This window comes from Stegostoma tigrinum, chromosome 34 (genome assembly GCF_030684315.1).
Source record: "Stegostoma tigrinum isolate sSteTig4 chromosome 34, sSteTig4.hap1, whole genome shotgun sequence".
NCBI lineage: Eukaryota > Metazoa > Chordata > Chondrichthyes > Orectolobiformes > Stegostomatidae > Stegostoma > Stegostoma tigrinum.
Window position 1 is genome coordinate 28,309,272 of NC_081387.1, and position 20,163 is coordinate 28,329,434.

Consider the following 20,163-nt stretch of genomic DNA (forward strand, 5'->3'; position numbering starts at 1 on the left):
TCTCTGAGCGAGCAGTAACTCCTTGTTTTGGTGTTAAAGCCTGTGATTGAATGCAATCTGTGCAGGTCAGAGGATGGGAGGTGCTGTCGGGTCTTACAGCATGCAAACAGACCCTTCGGTCCAACCAGCCCATGCTGACCACAAAACCCAAACTGAACTAGTCCCAACTGCCTGCGCATGGCCCAGATCCCTCCAAACCTTTCCCACTCATGTACTTCTCCACTTCCCACCACTTCGTCAGGAAGCCCATTCCACTCGTGAATCACACTCTGTGTTAAAAAAATGGCCTCGTGTCTTTTTTTAAAAATCTGTCTCCTCTCACCTTGAAAATATGGCCCCTTGCCTTGAAATACCCCACCCTTGGGAAAAGAGACCTGCAACTCATATTACCGACACCCCTCATGATTTTATAAATCTCTGTAATGTCACCTCTCAACCTCCCACGTTCCAGGGAAAATAGACCCAGCCTCTCCTTATAACTCAAACACTCCATTTCCAGTAACATCCTGGTAAATCTCTTCTGAACCCTCTCCAGCTTAACAATACCCTCAGTATAACAGGGAGACCAGAACTAGACACAGTACTCCAGAAGAGACCTCACCAAAGTCCTGCACAACCTGAACGTGACGTCCCATCTCCTATACTCAATGGTCTGAGTGATGAAGGCAAGCATGTCGAATGCCTTCTTAAGCACCCTGTCCACAAGTGACGCATTTGAAGTGTCTCAGATCCTGAGGGGGATTGAAGGTGTTTGCTCTTGGGGGCTAGAGGGGAATTTGAACAATCACAGGATTGTCACAGTGCCGAATGAGGCCATTTAGTCCATCGTTCCAACGCCAATTCTATCCCCCAGTGCCAATGTCCTGCCTCTTCCCTATGTCTCTGCATCCCATTTCTGGGTGTGGAACCATCCATTGCTCTCCGAATCCTGGAATTTGCTCCCTATTGTGGATCTACCTTCATAACATGGGGCTGCAGGGGTTCAAGAAGGCAGCTCATCACCATCTTCTCAAGATGGGGGGGGGGGCAGCTAGGGACGAGGCAATAAATGCAAGGCCCAGCCAGGGACACCCACAATCACAATTTTTTGTTGAACCTGTGTCCTCCCCCACTCCATGTTTGCAGGCAGTACATCCCACACCCTCACTACCCCCTGGGTGAGAGAGTCTCTCCTCGCTTCACTCTCGCTTCATTTGTACATCACTTTAAATCTGTTTCCCTCTCGATCCTGTTCCTTTTCCAAGCAGGAACAGCTTCTCCCTCCCTCCCCCTGCCCAGCCCCCCGCTCGGGATTTGGGAAGCCTCTACCAGATCTCCCTCTCAGCCTTCTTCTGTCCGAGGGGAACAGTCCCACCTTCCCGAGTCTATCCTATTGCTGGAGAACACGGGACAAGAACACGGCCTGGGGTGGGGCTAAAAGTGTAGCTTCAGGCAGACGGGGAGTAATCACTGACAGAATGGTCCCTCCTCAGGGAGTGCAGGAGGCTGCAGAGCTGGCCCGGGGTCTTCCATCGGTGCACAGGGGGTCCTCATGGTGGGGAGGGGTGCTTGGAGGTTAAGGGACGGAGGGAATGAGGGGCAGACTGAGTGAGGGAAAGAGGCAGTGAGGGGTAGAGGGATTGAGAGATGGAGGGAAAGTATTCCCGCCCTCCGCTCCCTACACACACAGGGGTATATTGTTCTCAGTGAGGGACAGTCTTCCCTGCTGAATGGGATAGTATCTCCTCTCCCGGGTGGGGTGTAAGGGGCCGAGTTGCCGCAGTGCGGGATGTGGGAGGGGCAGCAGCAGGAGGAGGAGGAGGAGGAGGAACACCATCTCCCGGTATGGAATCAGCATGTCTCTCTGTGAAATACCCCGTTGCCCGGGTCATAGACCCCCACCCCACCCCATCCCAATCCCAATCCTGCCTGCTCTGCCTCGGTCTGATTCGGGAAACGGCAGCCGCCCCGCCCCAATCTCTTTATCTCCGTCTCTTTCTCTATCTGTCTCGTTATCTCTCCGCCTTTCCTCTCTCTCTCCCTCTCTCTGTACGTGTGTGTGTCACTGTGTATATTTCTCTCTCTATGTGTATATCTCTCCCTAGCCCTCCCTGCTTTCTCTCTGTTTGTGCATGTATCTATCTCTCTCCCTCTCTGTTTTTCTTTCTCTCTGTTTGTGCATGTATCTATCTCTCCCTCTCTGTTTTTCTTTCTCTCTGTTTGTGCATGTATCTATCTCTCTCTCTGTTTTTCTTTCTCTCTGTTTGTGAATGTATCTATCTCTCTCTCTCTCTCTGTTTTTCTTTCTCTGTTTGTGCATGTATCTATCTCTCCCTCTCTGTTTTTCTTTCTCTCTGTTTGTGCATGTATCTATCTCTCTCCCTCTCTGTTTCTCTTTCTCTCTGTTTGTGCATGTATCTATCTCTCTCCCTCTGTACGTATGTCTCTGTGTATCTGTGTGTGTGTGTGTGTGTGTCCCTGTGTATGTCTCTGTCTCTCAGTGTACATGTATCTCTCTCCCTCTGTGTCCGTGTATATATCACCCGATCTCTCTCACTCTGTGTATATATCACCCCGTCTCTCCCTGTTTTCTCTCTGTCTGTATATTTCTCTCTGTTTTCTCTTTCTCTCTCTCTCTGTGTATATATCACCCGATCTCTCCCTCTCTGTTTTCTCTTTCTCTCTCTCTCTGTGTATATATCACCCTGTCTCTCCCTCTCTGTTTTCTCTTTCTCTCTCTCTCTCTGTGTATATATCACCCTGTCTCTCCCTCTCTGTTTTCTCTCTCTTTATCTGTGTCCACATCTCTCTGTTTATGTTGCTATTTCTGTCTTTCTCTGTATCTCTGCCTCTTGTTTATCTCTCTCCATTTATTTCTAGCTCTCCCCCTCTGTCTCTCTTTTTCTCTATCTCTGTCTCTCTCTGCCCCCCTCTCCTTACCGCGACCTGTATGCATCTTGCTCTGCCTCTCTCCAACTTTCATTCACTCCCTGTTTCTATGTGTCTCTCCCTCACTCTCTCTCTGTCTCTGTAAATGTGCGTGTCACATGTTCATCTAATTTACACACAGAACATGGGCGTCTCTGACTGGGCCCAGTATTTATTGCCCTAGTTGCCCCCCTTGAGAAGGTGGGGGTGAGCTGCCTCCTTAAACGGCTGCAGTCCATGTGCTGTGGGGTGACCCACAATGTCCCTTAGGGAGGGAATTCCAGGATTCTGACCCAGCGACACTGAAGGGACGGGGATATATTTCCAAGTCAGGATGGGGAGGGGCTCGGAGGGGAACTTGCAGGGGGCTGGTGTTCCCATGTACCTGCTGCCCCTTGTCCTTCTGGATGGAAGTGGGTCGTGGGTTTGGAAGGTGCTGTCTGAGGGTCTTTGGTGAATCTCTGCAGAGCATCTTGTAGATGGTACACACTGCTGCGACTGAGCGTCGGTGGGGGGGAGGGAGTGGGATGTTTGTGGATGTGGTGCCAATCGAGCGGGGGCTGCTTTGTCCTGGATGGTGTCGAGCTTCTTGAGTGTTGTTGGAGCTGCCCCCATCCAGGGGCAAGTGGGGGGTATTCCCTCACACTCCTGCTTTGTGCCTTGTAGATGGTGGGACAGGGTTTGGGGAGCCAGGACGGGAGTTACTCACCGCAGGATTTCCAGCCTCTGACCTGCTCTTGTAGACACTGTATTAATAATGGGAGTCCAGTTGAGTTTCTGGTCAATGGTAACCCCCAGGATGTTGAAAGTGGGGGATTGAGTGATGGTAACACCATTGAATGACAAGGGACTGTGGTTAGATTGTCTGTTATTGGTGATGGTCACAGCCTGGTATGTGTGTGGCGCGAAAGTCACTTGCCACTTGTCGGCCCAAGCCTGGATATTGTCCAGATCTTGTTGCATTTATGCAGGAACTGCTTTAGTATCTGAGGAGTCGCAAATAGTGCTGAATATTGTACAACTCTCGATAAATATCCCCATTTCTAACTTACTGATGGAGGGAAGGTCAGAGATGAAGCAGCTGAAAATAGTGGGGTCAAGGACACACCCCGAAAGAACTCCTGCAGAGTCACTGCCTGATAGCTCTGCATCAGTCCAAAACTCACCAATCTGACTGCCCCAATATCTCACAATTTTTGAACACATTTGTGTGATTAGATTGTACGGGATATGAAAGAGTTTGGGGATTGAATGGGATCAGACTGTGCGGGATAGTAAAGGGTTTGGGGATTGGGTGGGATCAGACTGTGTGGGATATTAAGGGGTTTGGGGATTGAATGGGATCAGACTGTGCGGGATATCAAAAGGGTTTGGGGATTGAGTGGGATCAGACTGTGCGGGATATTAAAGGGTTTGGGGATTGAGTGGGATCAGACTGTGTGGGATTTTAAAGGGTTTGGGGATTGAGTGGGATCAGACTGTGCGGGATTTTAAAGGGTTTGGGGATTGAGTGGGATCAGACTGTGCGGGATATTAAAGGGTTTGGGGATTGAGTGGGATCAGACTGTGTGGGATTTTAAATGGTTTGGGGATTGAGTGGTATCAGACTGTGTGGGATTTTAAAGGGTTTAGGGATTGAGTGGGATCAGACTGCGCGGGATATTAAAGGGTTTGGGGATTGAGTGGGATCAGACTGTGTGGGATTTTAAAGGGTTTGGGGATTGAGTGGGATCAGACTGTGCGGGATTTTAAAGGGTTTGGGGATTGAGTGGGATCAGACTGTGCGTGATATTAAAGGGTTTGGGGATTGAGTGGGATCAGACTGTGTGGGATTTTAAATGGTTTGGGGATTGAGTGGGATCGGACTGTGTGGGATTTTAAAGGGTTTGGGGATTGAGAGGGATCAGACTGTGCGGAATATTAAAGGGTTTGGGGATTGAGTGGGATCAGACTGTGTGGGATTTTGAAGGGTTTGGGGATTGAATGGGATCAGACTGTGCGGGATAGTAAAGGGTTTGGGGATTGAGTGGGATCAGACTGTGTGGGATTTTGAAGGGGTTTGGGATTGAGTGCGATCAGACTGTGCGGGATAGTAAAGGGTTTGGGGATTGAGTGGGATCAGACTGTGCGGGATTTTAAAGGGTTTGGGGATTGAGTGGGATCAGACTGTGCAGGATATTAAAGGGTTTGGGGATTGAATGGGATGAGACTGTGCGGGATATTAAAGGGTTTGGGGATTGAGTTGGATCAGACTGTGCGGGATTTTAAAGGGTTTGGGGATTGAGTGGGATCAGACTGTGTGGGATTTTAAAGGGTTTGGGGATTGAGTGGGATCAGACTGAGCGGGATATTCAAGGGTTTGGGGATTGAGTGGGATCAGACTGTGTGGGATTTTGTTGGGTTTGGGGATTGAGTGGGATCAGACTGTGCGGGATATTAAAGGGTTTGGGGAATGAGTGGGATCAGACTGTGCGGGATTTTAAAGGGTTTGGGGATTGAGTGGGATCAGACTGAGCGGGATATTAAAGGGATTGGGGATTGAGTGGGATCAGACTGTGCGGGATTTTAAAGGGTTTGGGGATTGAGTGGGACAGACTGTGTGGGATATTAAAGGGTTTGGGGATTGAGTGGGATCAGACTGTGCGGGATATTAAAGGGTTTGGGGATTGAGTGGGATCAGACTGTGTGGGATTTTAAAGGGTTTGGGGATTGAGTGGGATCAGACTGTGTGGGATTTTAAAGGCTTTGGGGATTGAGTGGGATCAGACTGTGTGGGATTTTGAAGGTTTTGGGGATTGAGTGGGATCAGACTGTGTGGGATATTAAAGGGTTTGGGGATTGAATGGGATCAGACTGTGCGGGATATTAAAGGGTTTGGGGATTGAGTGGGATCAGACTGTGCGGGATTTTAAAGGGTTTGGGGATTGAGTGGGATCAGACTGTGCGGGATATTAAAGGGTTTGGGGATTGAGTGGGATCAGACTGTGTGGGATTTTAAAGGCTTTGGGGATTGAATGGGATCAGACTGTGCGGGATATTAAAGGGTTTGGGGATTGAGTGGGATCAGACTGTGCGGGATATTAAAGGGTTTGGGGATTGAGTGGGATCAGACTGTGCGGGATATTAAAGGGTTTGGGGATTGAGTGAGATCAGACTGTGTGGGATATTAAAGGGTTTGGGGATTGAGTGGGATCAGACTGTTCCTGATTTTAAGGGGATTGGGAATTGAGTGGGATCAGACTGTGTGGGATTTTGAAGGGTTTGGGGATTGACTGGGATCAGACTGAGCGGGATATTAAAGGGTTTGGGGATTGAGTGGGATCAGACAGTGTGGGATTTTAAAGGGTTTGGGGATTGAGTGGGATCAGACTGTGCGGGATATTAAAGGGTTTGGGGATTGAATGGGATCAGACTGTGCGGGATATTAAAGGGTTCGGGGATTGAATGGGATCAGACTGTGTGGGATTTTAAAGGGTTTGGGGATTGAGTGGGATCAGACGGTGCGGGATATTAAAGGGTTAGGGGATTGAGTGGGATCAGACAGTGTGGGATTTTAAAGGGTTTGGGGATTGAGTGGGATCAGACTGTGCGGGATATTAAAGGGTTTGGGGATTGAGTGGGATCAGACTGTGTGGGATTTTGAAGGGTTTGGGGATTGAGTGCGATCAGACTGTGCGGGATAGTAAAGGGTTTGGGGATTGAGTGGGATCAGACTGTGCGGGATATTAAAGGGTTTGGGGATTGAGTGGGATCAGACTGTGCGGGATTTTAAAGGGTTTGGGGATTGAGTGGGATCAGACGGTGTGGGATTTGGAAGGGTTTGGGGATTGAGTGGGATCAGACTGTGCGGGATATTAAAGGGTTTGAGGATTGAGTGGGATCAGACTGTTCCTGATTTTAAGGGATTTGGGGATTGAGTGGGATCACACTGTGTGGGATATTAAAGGGTTTGGGGATTGAGTGGGATCAGACTGTTTTGGATATTAAAGGGTGTGGGGATTGAGTGGGATCAGACTGTGCGGGATATTTAAGGGGTTGGGGATTGAATTGGATCAGACTGTGCGGGATATTAAAGGGTTTGGGGATTGAGTGGGATCAGACAGTGCGGGATTTTAATGGGTTTGGGGATTGAGTGGGATCAGACTGTGTGGGATTTTAAAGGGTTTGGGGATTGAGTGGGATCAGACTGAGCGGGATATTAAAGGGTTTGGGGTTTGAGTGGCATCAGACTGTGTGGGATTTTGAAGGGTTTGGGGATTGAGTGGGATCAGACTGTGCGGGATATTAAAGGGTTTGGGGATTGAGTGGGATCTGACTGTGTGGGATAACAAAGCGTTTGGGAATTGAGTGGGATCAGACTGTGCGGGATATGAAAGGGTTTGGGGATTGAGTGGGATCAGACTTTGCGGGATTTTGAAGGGTTTGGGGATTGAGTGGGACTAGACTATGCGGGATATTAAAGGCTTTTGGGATTGAGTGGGATCAGACTGTGTGGGATTTTGAAGGGTTTGGGGATTGAGTGGGATCAGACTGTGCGGGATATTAAAGGGTTTGGGGATTGAGTGGGATCGGACTTTGCGGGATATTAAAGGGTTTGGGGATTGAGTGGGATCAGACTGTGCGGGATTTTAAAGGGTTTGGGGTTTGAGTGGGATCAGACTGAGCGGGATATTAAAGGGATTGGGGATTGAGTGGCATCAGACTGTACGGGATTTTAAAGGGTTTGGGGATTGAGTGGGACAGACTGTGTGGGATAGTAAAGGGTTTGGGGATTGAGTGGGATCAGACTGTGCGGGATATTTAAGGGTTTGGGGATTGAGTGGGATCAGACTGAGCGGGATATTAAAGGGTTTGGGGATTGTGTGGGATCAGACTGTGCGGGATATTAAAGGGTTTGGGGATTGAGTGGGATCAGACTGTGCGGGATATTAAAGGGTTTGGGGATTGAGTGGGATCAGCCTGTGCGGGATACTAAAGGGTTTGGGGATTGAGTGGGATCAGACTGTGCGGGATATTAAAGGGTTTGGGGATTGAGTGGGATCAGACTGAGCGGGATATTAAAGGGTTTGGGGATTGAGTGGGATCAGACAGTGTGGGATTTTAAAGGGTTTGGTGATTGAGTGGGATCAGACTGTGCGGGATATTAAAGGGTTTGGGGATTGAATGGGATCAGACTGTGCGGGATATTAAAGGGTTCGGGGATTGAATGGGATCAGACTGTGTGGGATTTTAAAGGGTTTGGGGATTGAGTGGGATCAGACGGTGCGGGATATTAAAGGGTTAGGGGATTGAGTGGGATCAGACAGTGTGGGATTTTAAAGGGTTTGGGGATTGAGTGGGATCAGACTGTGCGGGATATTAAAGGGTTTGGGGATTGAGTGGGATCAGACTGTGTGGGATTTTGAAGGGTTTGGGGATTGAGTGCGATCAGACTGTGCGGGATAGTAAAGGGTTTGGGGATTGAGTGGGATCAGACTGTGCGGGATATTAAAGGGTTTGGGGATTGAGTGGGATCAGACTGTGCGGGATTTTAAAGGGTTTGGGGATTGAGTGGGATCAGACGGTGTGGGATTTGGAAGGGTTTGGGGATTGAATGGGATCAGACTGTGCGGGATATTAAAGGGTTTGAGGATTGAGTGGGATCAGACTGTTCCTGATTTTAAGGGATTTGGGGATTGAGTGGGATCAGACTGTGTGGGATATTAAACAGTTTGGGGATTGAGTGGGATCAGACTGTTTTGGATATTAAAGGGTGTGGGGATTGAGTGGGATCAGACTGTGCGGGATATTTAAGGGGTTGGGGATTGAATGGGATCAGACTGTGCGGGATATTAAAGGGTTTGGGGATTGAGTGGGATCTGACAGTGCGGGATTTTAATGGGTTTGGGGATTGAGTGGGATCAGACTGTGTGGGATTTTAAAGGGTTTGGGGATTGAGTGGGATCAGACTGAGCGGGATATTAAAGGGTTTGGGGTTTGAGTGGCATCAGACTGTGTGGGATTTTGAAGGGTTTGGGGATTGAGTGGGATCAGACTGTGCGGGATATTAAAGGGTTTGGGGATTGAGTGGGATCTGACTGTGTGGGATAACAAAGCGTTTGGGAATTGAGTGGGATCAGACTGTGCGGGATATGAAAGGGTTTGGGGATTGAGTGGGATCAGACTTTGCGGGATTTTGAAGGGTTTGGGGATTGAGTGGGACTAGACTATGCGGGATATTAAAGGCTTTTGGGATTGAGTGGGATCAGACTGTGTGGGATTTTGAAGGGTTTGGGGATTGAGTGGGATCAGACTGTGCGGGATATTAAAGGGTTTGGGGATTGAGTGGGATCGGACTTTGCGGGATATTAAAGGGTTTGGGGATTGAGTGGGATCAGACTGTGCGGGATTTTAAAGGGTTTGGGGTTTGAGTGGGATCAGACTGAGCGGGATACTAAAGGGATTGGGGATTGAGTGGCATCAGACTGTACGGGATTTTAAAGGGTTTGGGGATTGAGTGGGACAGACTGTGTGGGATAGTAAAGGGTTTGGGGATTGAGTGGGATCAGACTGTGCGGGATATTTAAGGGTTTGGGGATTGAGTGGGATCAGACTGAGCGGGATATTAAAGGGTTTGGGGATTGTGTGGGATCAGACTGTGCGGGATATTAAAGGGTTTGGGGATTGAGTGGGATCAGACTGTGCGGGATATTAAAGGGTTTGGGGATTGAGTGGGATCAGCCTGTGCGGGATACTAAAGGGTTTGGGGATTGAGTGGGATCAGACTGTGCGGGATATTAAATGGTTTGGGGATTGAGTGGGATCAGACTGTGCGGGATATTTAAGGGGTTGGGGATTGAATGGGATCAGACTGTGCGGGATATTAAAGGGTTTGGGGATTGAGTGGGATCAGACTGTGCGGGATTTTAATGGGTTTGGGGATTGAGTGGGATCAGACTGTGTGGGATTTTAAAGGGTTTGGGGTTTGAGTGGGATCAGACTGAGCGGGATATTAAAGGGATTGGGGATTGAGTGGCATCAGACTGTACGGGATTTTAAAGGGTTTGGGGATTGAGTGGGACAGACTGTGTGGGATAATAAAGGGTTTGGGGATTGAGTGGGATCAGACTGTGCGGGATATTTAAGGGTTTGGGGATTGAGTGGGATCAGACTGTGTGGGATATTAAAGGGTTTGGGGATTGAGTGGGGTTCGACTGTGTTTGAATTTAAAGGGTTTGCGGATTGAGTGGGATCAGACTGTGCGGGATAGTATAGGGTTTGGGGATTGAATGGGATCAGACTGTGCGGGATAATAAAGGGTTTGGGAATTGAGTGGGATCAGACTGTGCGGGATATTAAAGGGTTTGGGGATTGTGTTGGATCAGACTGTGCGGGATATTCAAGGGTTTGGGGATTGAGTGGGATCAGACTGTACGGGATATTAAAGGCTTTGGGGATTGAGTGGGATCAGACTGTGTGGGATTTTGAAGGGTTTGGGGATTGAGTGGGATCAGACTGTGCGGGATATTAATGGGTTTTGGGATTGAGTGGGATCAGACTGTGCGGGATTTTAAAGGGATTGGGGATTGAATGGGACAGTCTGTGCGGGATTTTAAAGGGTTTGGGGATTGAGTGGGATCAGACTGTTCCTGATTTTATGGGATTTGGGGATTGAGTGGGATCAGACTGTGTGGGATATTAGACGGTTTGGGGATTGAGTGGGATCAGACTGTTTGGGATATTAAAGGGTTTGGGGATTAAGTCGAATCAGACTGTGTGGGATATTAAAGGGTGTGGGGATTGAGTGGGATCAGACTGTGCGGGATATTAAAGGGTTTGGGGATTGAGTGGGATCAGACTGTGCGGGATATTAAAGGGTTTGGGAATTGAGTGGGATCAGACTGAGCGGGATATTAAAGAGTTTGGCGATTGAGTGGGATCAGATTGTGTGGGATTTGAAAGGGTTTGGGGATTGAATGGGATCAGATTGGGATTTTAAAGGGTTTGGGGATTGAATGGGATCAGACTGTGCGGGAGTTTAAAGGGTTTGGGGATTGAATGGGATCAGATTGAGCGGGATTTTAAAGGGTTTGGGGATTGAATGGGATCAGATTATGCGGGATTTTAAAGGGTTTGGGGATTGAGTGGGATCAGACTGTGTGGGTTATTAAAGGGTTTGGGGATTGAGTGAGATCAGATTGTGTGGGATTTTAAAGGGTTTGGGGATTGAGTGGGATCAGATTGTGTGGGATTTTAAAGGGTTTGGGGATTGAATGGGATCAGACTGTGCGGGATATTCAAGGGTTTGGGGATTGAGTGGGATCAGATTGTGTGGGATATTAAAGGGTTTGGGGATTGAGTCGGATCAGATTGTGTGTGATTTTAAAGGGTTTGGGGATTGAATGGGATCAGACTGTGCGGGATAGTAAAGGGTTTGGGGATTGAGTGGGATCAGACTGTGCGGGATAGTAATGGGTTTGAGGATTGAATGGGATCAGACTGTGTATGGGATATTAAAGGGCCTGGGGATTGAGTGGGATCAGACTGTGTGGGATTTTAAAGGGTTTGAGGATTGAGTGGGATCAGACTGTGCGGGATTTTAATGGGTTTGGGGATTGAGTGGGATCAGGCTGTGCAGGATTTCAAAGGGTTTGGGGATTGAGTGGGATCAGACTGTGTGGGATAGTGAAGGGTTTTGGGATTAAGTGGGATCACAATGTGCGGGATATTAAAGGGTTTGGGGATTGAATGGGATCAGACTGTGCGGGATTTTAAGCGGTTTGGGGATTGAATGGGATCAGACTGAGCGGGATATTAAAGCTTTTGGGGATTGTGTGGGATCAGACTGAGCGGGATATTAAAGCGTTTGGGGATTGTGTGGGATCAGACTGTGCGGGATATTTAAGGGCTTGGGGATTGAATTGGATCAGACTGCGCGGGATATTAAAGGGTTTGGGGATTGAGTGGGATCAGACTGTGGGGGATATTAAAGGGTTTGGGGATTGAGTGGGATCAGCCTGTGCGGGATATTAAAGGGTTTGGGGATTGAGTGGGATCAGCCTGTGTGGGATATTAAAGGGTTTGGGGATTGAGTGGGATCAGACTGTGCGGGATATTTAAGGGCTTGGGGATTGAATTGGATCAGACTGCGTGGGATATGAAAGGGTTTGGGGATTGAGTGGGATCAGACTGTGTGGGATTTTGAAGGGTTTGGGGATTGAGTGGGATCAGGCTGTGCGGGATATTAAAGGGTTTGGGGATTGAGTGGGATCAGACTGTGTGGGATTTTAAAGGGTTTGGGGATTGAGTGGGATCAGACTGTGTGGGATAGTAAAGGGTTAGGGGATTAAGTGGGATCACAATGTGCGGGATATTGAAGGGTTTGGGGATTGAATGGGATCAGACTGTGCGGGATTTTAAAGGGTTTGGGGGTTGAGTGGGATCAGACTGAGCGGGATATTAAAGGGTTTGGGGATTGTGTGGGATCAGACTGTGCGGGATATTAAAGGGTTTGGGGATTGAGTGGTATCAGCCTGTGCGGGATACTAAAGGGTTTGGGGATTGAGTGAGATCAGATTGTGTGTGATTTTAAAGGGTTTGGGGATTGAATGGGATCAGACTGTGCGGGATATTAAAGGGTTTGGGGATTGAGTGGGATCAGATTGTGTGTGATTTTAAAGGGTTTGGGGATTGAATGGGATCAGACTGTGTGGGATATTAAAGGGTTTGGGGATTGAGTGGGATCAGACTGTGCGGGATAGTAAAGGGTTTGGGGATTGAGTGGGATCAGGCTGTGCGGGATATTAAAGGGTTTGGGGGTTGAGTGGGATCAGACTGAGCGGGATATTAAAGGGTTTGGGGATTGAGTGGGATCAGACTGTGCGGGATATGAAAGGGTTTGGGGATTGAGTGGGATCAGCCTGTGCGGGATACTAAAGGGTTTGGGGATTGAGTGGGATCAGACTGTGCGGGATTTTAAAGGGTTTGGGGATTGAGTGGGATCAGACGGTGTGGGATTTGGAAGGGTTTGGGGATTGAGTGGGATCAGACTGTGCGGGATATAAAAGGGTTTGAGGATTGAGTGGGATCAGACTGTTCCTGATTTTAAGGGATTTGGGGATTGAGTGGGATCAGACTGTGTGGGATATTAAACAGTTTGGGGATTGAGTGGGATCAGACTGTTTTGGATATTAAGGGGTGTGGGGATTGAGTGGGATCAGACTGTGCGGGATATTTAAGGGTTTGGGGATTGAATGGGATCAGACTGTGCGGGATATTAAAGGGTTTGGGGATTGAGTGGGATCTGACAGTGCGGGATTTTAATGGGTTTGGGGATTGAGTGGGATCAGACTGTGTGGGATTTTAAAGGGTTTGGGGATTGTGTGGGATCAGACTGTGTGGGATTTTAAAGGGTTTGGGGATTGAGTGGGATCAGACTGAGCGGGATATTAAAGGGTTTGGGGTTTGAGTGGCATCAGACTGTGTGGGATTTTGAAGGGTTTGGGGATTGAGTGGGATCAGACTGTGCGGGATATTATAGGGTTTGGGGATTGAGTGGGATCTGACTGTGTGGGCTAACAAAGCGTTTGGGAATTGAGTGGGATCAGACTGTGCAGGATATGAAAGGGTTTGGGGATTGAGTGGGATCAGACTTTGCGGGATTTTGAAGGGTTTGGGGATTGAGTGGGACTAGACTATGCGGGATATTAAAGGCTTTTGGGATTGAGTGGGATCAGACTGTGTGGGATTTTGAAGGGTTTGGGGATTGAGTGGGATCAGACTGTGCGGGATATTAAAGGGTTTGGGGATTGAGTGGGATCGGACTTTGCGGGATATTGAAGTGTTTGGGAATTGAGTGGGATCAGACTGTGCGGGATTTTAAAGGGTTTGGGGTTTGAGTGGGATCAGACTGAGCGGGATATTAAAGGGATTGGGGATTGAGTGGCATCAGACTGTACGGGATTTTAAAGGGTTTGGGGATTGAGTGGGACAGACTGTGTGGGATACTAAAGGGTTTGGGGATTGAGTGGGATCAGACTGTGCGGGATATTTAAGGGTATGGGGATTGAGTGGGATCAGACTGAGCGGGATATTAAAGGGTTTGGGGATTGTGTGGGATCAGACTGTGCGGGATATTAAAGGGTTTGGGGATTGAGTGGGATCAGACTGTGCGGGATATTAAAGGGTTTGGGGATTGAGTGGGATCAGCCTGTGCGGGATACTAAAGGGTTTGGGGATTGAGTGGGATCAGACTGTGCGGGATATTAAATGGTTTGGGGATTGAGTGGGATCAGACTGTGCGGGATATTTAAGGGGTTGGGGATTGAATGGGATCAGACTTTGCGGGATTTTAATGGGTTTGGGGATTGAGTGGGATCAGACTGTGTGGGATTTTAAAGGGTTTGGGGTTTGAGTGGGATCAGACTGAGCGGGATATTAAAGGAATTGGGGATTGAGTGGCATCAGACTGTACGGGATTTTAAAGGGTTTGAGGATTGAGTGGGACAGACTGTGTGGGATAGTAAAGGGTTTGGGGATTGAGTGGGATCAGACTGTGCGGGATATTTAAGGGTTTGGGGATTGAGTGGGATCTGACTGTGTGGGATATTAAAGGGTTTGGGGATTGAGTGGGGTTCGACTGTGTTTGAATTTAAAGGGTTTGCGGATTGAGTGGGATCAGACTGTGCGGGATAGTATAGGGTTTGGGGATTGAATGGGATCAGACTGTGCGGGATAATAAAGGGTTTGGGAATTGAGTGGGATCAGACTGTGCGGGATATTAAAGGGTTTGGGGATTGTGTTGGATCAGACTGTGCGGGATATTCAAGGGTTTGGGGATTGAGTGGGATCAGACTGTACGGGATATTAAAGGCTTTGGGGATTTAGTGGGATCAGACTGTGTGGGATTTTGAAGGGTTTGGGGATTGAGTGGGATCAGACTGTGCGGGATATTAATGGGTTTTGGGATTGAGTGGGATCAGACTGTGCGGGATTTTAAAGGGATTGGGGATTGAATGGGACAGTCTGTGCGGGATTTTAAAGGGTTTGGGGATTGAGTGGGATCAGACTGTTCCTGATTTTATGGGATTTGGGGATTGAGTGGGATCAGACTGTGTGGGATATTAGACGGTTTGGGGATTGAGTGGGATCAGACTGTTTGGGATATTAAAGGGTTTGGGGATTAAGTCGAATCAGACTGTGTGGGATATTAAAGGGTGTGGGGAATGAGTGGGATCAGACTGTGCGGGATATTAAAGGGTTTGGGGATTGAGTGGGATCAGACTGTGCGGGATATTAAAGGGTTTGGGAATTGAGTGGGATCAGACTGAGCGGGATATTAAAGAGTTTGGCGATTGAGTGGGATCAGATTGTGCGGGATTTTAAAGGGTTTGGGGATTGAGTGGGATCAGACGGTGTGGGATTTGGAAGGGTTTGGGGATTGAATGGGATCAGACTGTGCGGGATATTAAAGGGTTTGAGGATTGAGTGGGATCAGACTGTTCCTGATTTTAAGGGATTTGGGGATTGAGTGGGATCAGACTGTGTGGGATATTAAACAGTTTGGGGATTGAGTGGGATCAGACTGTTTTGGATATTAAAGGGTGTGGGGATTGAGTGGGATCAGACTGTGCGGGATATTTAAGGGGTTGGGGATTGAATGGGATCAGACTGTGCGGGATATTAAAGGGTTTGGGGATTGAGTGGGATCTGACAGTGCGGGATTTTAATGGGTTTGGGGATTGAGTGGGATCAGACTGTGTGGGATTTTAAAGGGTTTGGGGATTGAGTGGGATCAGACTGAGCGGGATATTAAAGGGTTTGGGGTTTGAGTGGCATCAGACTGTGTGGGATTTTGAAGGGTTTGGGGATTGAGTGGGATCAGACTGTGCGGGATATTAAAGGGTTTGGGGATTGAGTGGGATCTGACTGTGTGGGATAACAAAGCGTTTGGGAATTGAGTGGGATCAGACTGTGCGGGATATGAAAGGGTTTGGGGATTGAGTGGGATCAGACTTTGCGGGATTTTGAAGGGTTTGGGGATTGAGTGGGACTAGACTATGCGGGATATTAAAGGCTTTTGGGATTGAGTGGGATCAGACTGTGTGGGATTTTGAAGGGTTTGGGGATTGAGTGGGATCAGACTGTGCGGGATATTAAAGGGTTTGGGGATTGAGTGGGATCGGACTTTGCGGGATATTAAAGGGTTTGGGGATTGAGTGGGATCAGACTGTGCGGGATTTTAAAGGGTTTGGGGTTTGAGTGGGATCAGACTGAGCGGGATACTAAAGGGATTGGGGATTGAGTGGCATCAGACTGTACGGGATTTTAAAGGGTTTGGGGATTGAGTGGGACAGACTGTGTGGGATAGTAAAGGGTTTGGGGATTGAGTGGGATCAGACTGTGCGGGATATTTAAGGGTTTGGGGATTGAGTGGGATCAGACTGAGCGGGATATTAAAGGGTTTGGGAATTGTGTGGGATCAGACTGTGCGGGATATTAAAGGGTTTGGGGATTGAGTGGGATCAGACTGTGCGGGATATTAAAGGGTTTGGGGATTGAGTGGGATCAGCCTGTGCGGGATACTAAAGGGTTTGGGGATTGAGTGGGATCAGACTGTGCGGGATATTAAATGGTTTGGGGATTGAGTGGGATCAGACTGTGCGGGATATTTAAGGGGTTGGGGATTGAATGGGATCAGACTGTGCGGGATATTAAAGGGTTTGGGGATTGAGTGGGATCAGACTGTGCGGGATTTTAATGGGTTTGGGGATTGAGTGGGATCAGACTGTGTGGGATTTTAAAGGGTTTGGGGTTTGAGTGGGATCAGACTGAGCGGGATATTAAAGGGATTGGGGATTGAGTGGCATCAGACTGTACGGGATTTTAAAGGGTTTGGGGATTGAGTGGGACAGACTGTGTGGGATAGTAAAGGGTTTGGGGATTGAGTGGGATCAGACTGTGCGGGATATTTAAGGGTTTGGGGATTGAGTGGGATCAGACTGTGTGGGATATTAAAGGGTTTGGGGATTGAGTGGGGTTCGACTGTGTTTGAATTTAAAGGGTTTGCGGATTGAGTGGGATCAGACTGTGCGGGATAGTATAGGGTTTGGGGATTGAATGGGATCAGACTGTGCGGGATAATAAAGGGTTTGGGAATTGAGTGGGATCAGACTGTGCGGGATATTAAAGGGTTTGGGGATTGTGTTGGATCAGACTGTGCGGGATATTCAAGGGTTTGGGGATTGAGTGGGATCAGACTGTACGGGATATTAAAGGCTTTGGGGATTGAGTGGGATCAGACTGTGTGGGATTTTGAAGGGTTTGGGGATTGAGTGGGATCAGACTGTGCGGGATATTAATGGGTTTTGGGATTGAGTGGGATCAGACTGTGCGGGATTTTAAAGGGATTGGGGATTGAATGGGACAGTCTGTGCGGGATTTTAAAGGGTTTGGGGATTGAGTGGGATCAGACTGTTCCTGATTTTATGGGATTTGGGGATTGAGTGGGATCAGACTGTGTGGGATATTAGACGGTTTGGGGATTGAGTGGGATCAGACTGTTTGGGATATTAAAGGGTTTGGGGATTAAGTCGAATCAGACTGTGTGGGATATTAAAGGGTGTGGGGATTGAGTGGGATCAGACTGTGCGGGATATTAAAGGGTTTGGGGATTGAGTGGGATCAGACTGTGCGGGATATTAAAGGGTTTGGGAATTGAGTGGGATCAGACTGAGCGGGATATTAAAGAGTTTGGCGATTGAGTGGGATCAGATTGTGTGGGATTTGAAAGGGTTTGGGGATTGAATGGGATCAGATTGGGATTTTAAAGGGTTTGGGGATTGAATGGGATCAGACTGTGCGGGAGTTTAAAGGGTTTGGGGATTGAATGGGATCAGATTGAGCGGGATTTTAAAGGGTTTGGGGATTGAATGGGATCAGATTATGCGGGATTTTAAAGGGTTTGGGGATTGAGTGGGATCAGACTGTGCGGGATATTAAAGGGTTTGGGGATTGAGTGAGATCAGATTGTGTGGGATTTTAAAGGGTTTGGGGATTGAGTGGGATCAGATTGTGTGGGATTTTAAAGGGTTTGGGGATTGAATGGGATCAGACTGTGCGGGATATTCAAGGGTTTGGGGATTGAGTGGGATCAGATTGTGTGGGATATTAAAGGGTTTGGGGATTGAGTCGGATCAGATTGTGTGTGATTTTAAAGGGTTTGGGGATTGAATGGGATCAGACTGTGCGGGATAGTAAAGGGTTTGGGGATTGAGTGGGATCAGACTGTGCGGGATAGTAATGGGTTTGAGGATTGAATGGGATCAGACTGTGTATGGGATATTAAAGGGCCTGGGGATTGAGTGGGATCAGACTGTGTGGGATTTTAAAGGGTTTGAGGATTGAGTGGGATCAGACTGTGCGGGATTTTAATGGGTTTGGGGATTGAGTGGGATCAGGCTGTGCAGGATTTCAAAGGGTTTGGGGATTGAGTGGGATCAGACTGTGTGGGATAGTGAAGGGTTTTGGGATTAAGTGGGATCACAATGTGCGGGATATTAAAGGGTTTGGGGATTGAATGGGATCAGACTGTGCGGGATTTTAAGCAGTTTGGGGATTGAATGGGATCAGACTGAGCGGGATATTAAAGCTTTTGGGGATTGTGTGGGATCAGACTGAGCGGGATATTAAAGCGTTTGGGGATTGTGTGGGATCAGACTGTGCGGGATATTTAAGGGCTTGGGGATTGAATTGGATCAGACTGCGCGGGATATTAAAGGGTTTGGGGATTGAGTGGGATCAGACTGTGGGGGATATTAAAGGGTTTGGGGATTGAGTGGGATCAGCCTGTGCGGGATATTAAAGGGTTTGGGGATTGAGTGGGATCAGCCTGTGTGGGATATTAAAGGGTTTGGGGATTGAGTGGGATCAGACTGTGCGGGATATTTAAGGGCTTGGGGATTGAATTGGATCAGACTGCGTGGGATATGAAAGGGTTTGGGGATTGAGTGGGATCAGACTGTGTGGGATTTTGAAGGGTTTGGGGATTGAGTGGGATCAGGCTGTGCGGGATATTAAAGGGTTTGGGGATTGAGTGGGATCAGACTGTGTGGGATTTTAAAGGGTTTGGGGATTGAGTGGGATCAGACTGTGTGGGATAGTAAAGGGTTAGGGGATTAAGTGGGATCACAATGTGCGGGATATTGAAGGGTTTGGGGATTGAATGGGATCAGACTGTGCGGGATTTTAAAGGGTTTGGGGGTTGAGTGGGATCAGACTGAGCGGGATATTAAAGGGTTTGGGGATTGTGTGGGATCAGACTGTGCGGGATATTAAAGGGTTTGGGGATTGAGTGGTATCAGCCTGTGCGGGATACTAAAGGGTTTGGGGATTGAGTGAGATCAGATTGTGTGGGATTTTAAAGGGTTTGGGGATTGAATGGGATCAGACTGTGCGGGATATTAAAGGGTTTGGGGATTGAGTGGGATCAGATTGTGTGTGATTTTAAAGGGTTTGGGGATTGAATGGGATCAGACTGTGTGGGATATTAAAGGGTTTGGGGATTGAGTGGGATCAGACTGTGCGGGATAGTAAAGGGTTTGGGGATTGAGTGGGATCAGGCTGTGCGGGATATTAAAGGGTTTGGGGGTTGAGTGGGATCAGACTGAGCGGGATATTAAAGGGTTTGGGGATTGAGTGGGATCAGACTGTGCGGGATATGAAAGGGTTTGGGGATTGAGTGGGATCAGCCTGTGCGGGATACTAAAGGGTTTGGGGATTGAGTGGGATCAGACTGTGCGGGATTTTAAAGGGTTTGGGGATTGAGTGGGATCAGATTGTGTGGGATATTAAAGGGTTTGGGGATTGAGTCGGATCAGATTGTGTGTGATTTTAAAGGGTTTGGGGATTGAATGGGATCAGACTGTGCGGGATAGTAAAGGGTTTGGGGATTGAGTGGGATCAGACTGTGCGGGATAGTAATGGGTTTGAGGATTGAATGGGATCAGACTGTGTATGGGATATTAAAGGGCCTGGGGATTGAGTGGGATCAGACTGTGTGGGATTTTAAAGGGTTTGAGGATTGAGTGGGATCAGACTGTGCGGGATTTTAATGGGTTTGGGGATTGAGTGGGATCAGGCTGTGCAGGATTTCAAAGGGTTTGGGGATTGAGTGGGATCAGACTGTGTGGGATAGTGAAGGGTTTTGGGATTAAGTGGGATCACAATGTGCGGGATATTAAAGGGTTTGGGGATTGAATGGGATCAGACTGTGCGGGA

At 48.2% G+C, this 20,163-nt stretch overlaps 1 protein-coding gene across 1 annotated transcript in view; it reads left to right on the plus strand.

The window, feature by feature from the left end:
- The first annotated feature begins 1,797 nt into the window (after nt 1-1,797).
- LOC132206212 (beta-1,3-galactosyltransferase 4-like) overlaps nt 1,798-20,163 on the plus strand; it is a 43,446-nt gene continuing 25,080 nt past the window's right edge. The window contains exon 1 of the mRNA XM_059639504.1: nt 1,798-1,822. The gene's annotated coding sequence lies outside the window, so the exon portion shown is untranslated. The remainder of the gene's footprint in view (nt 1,823-20,163) is intronic.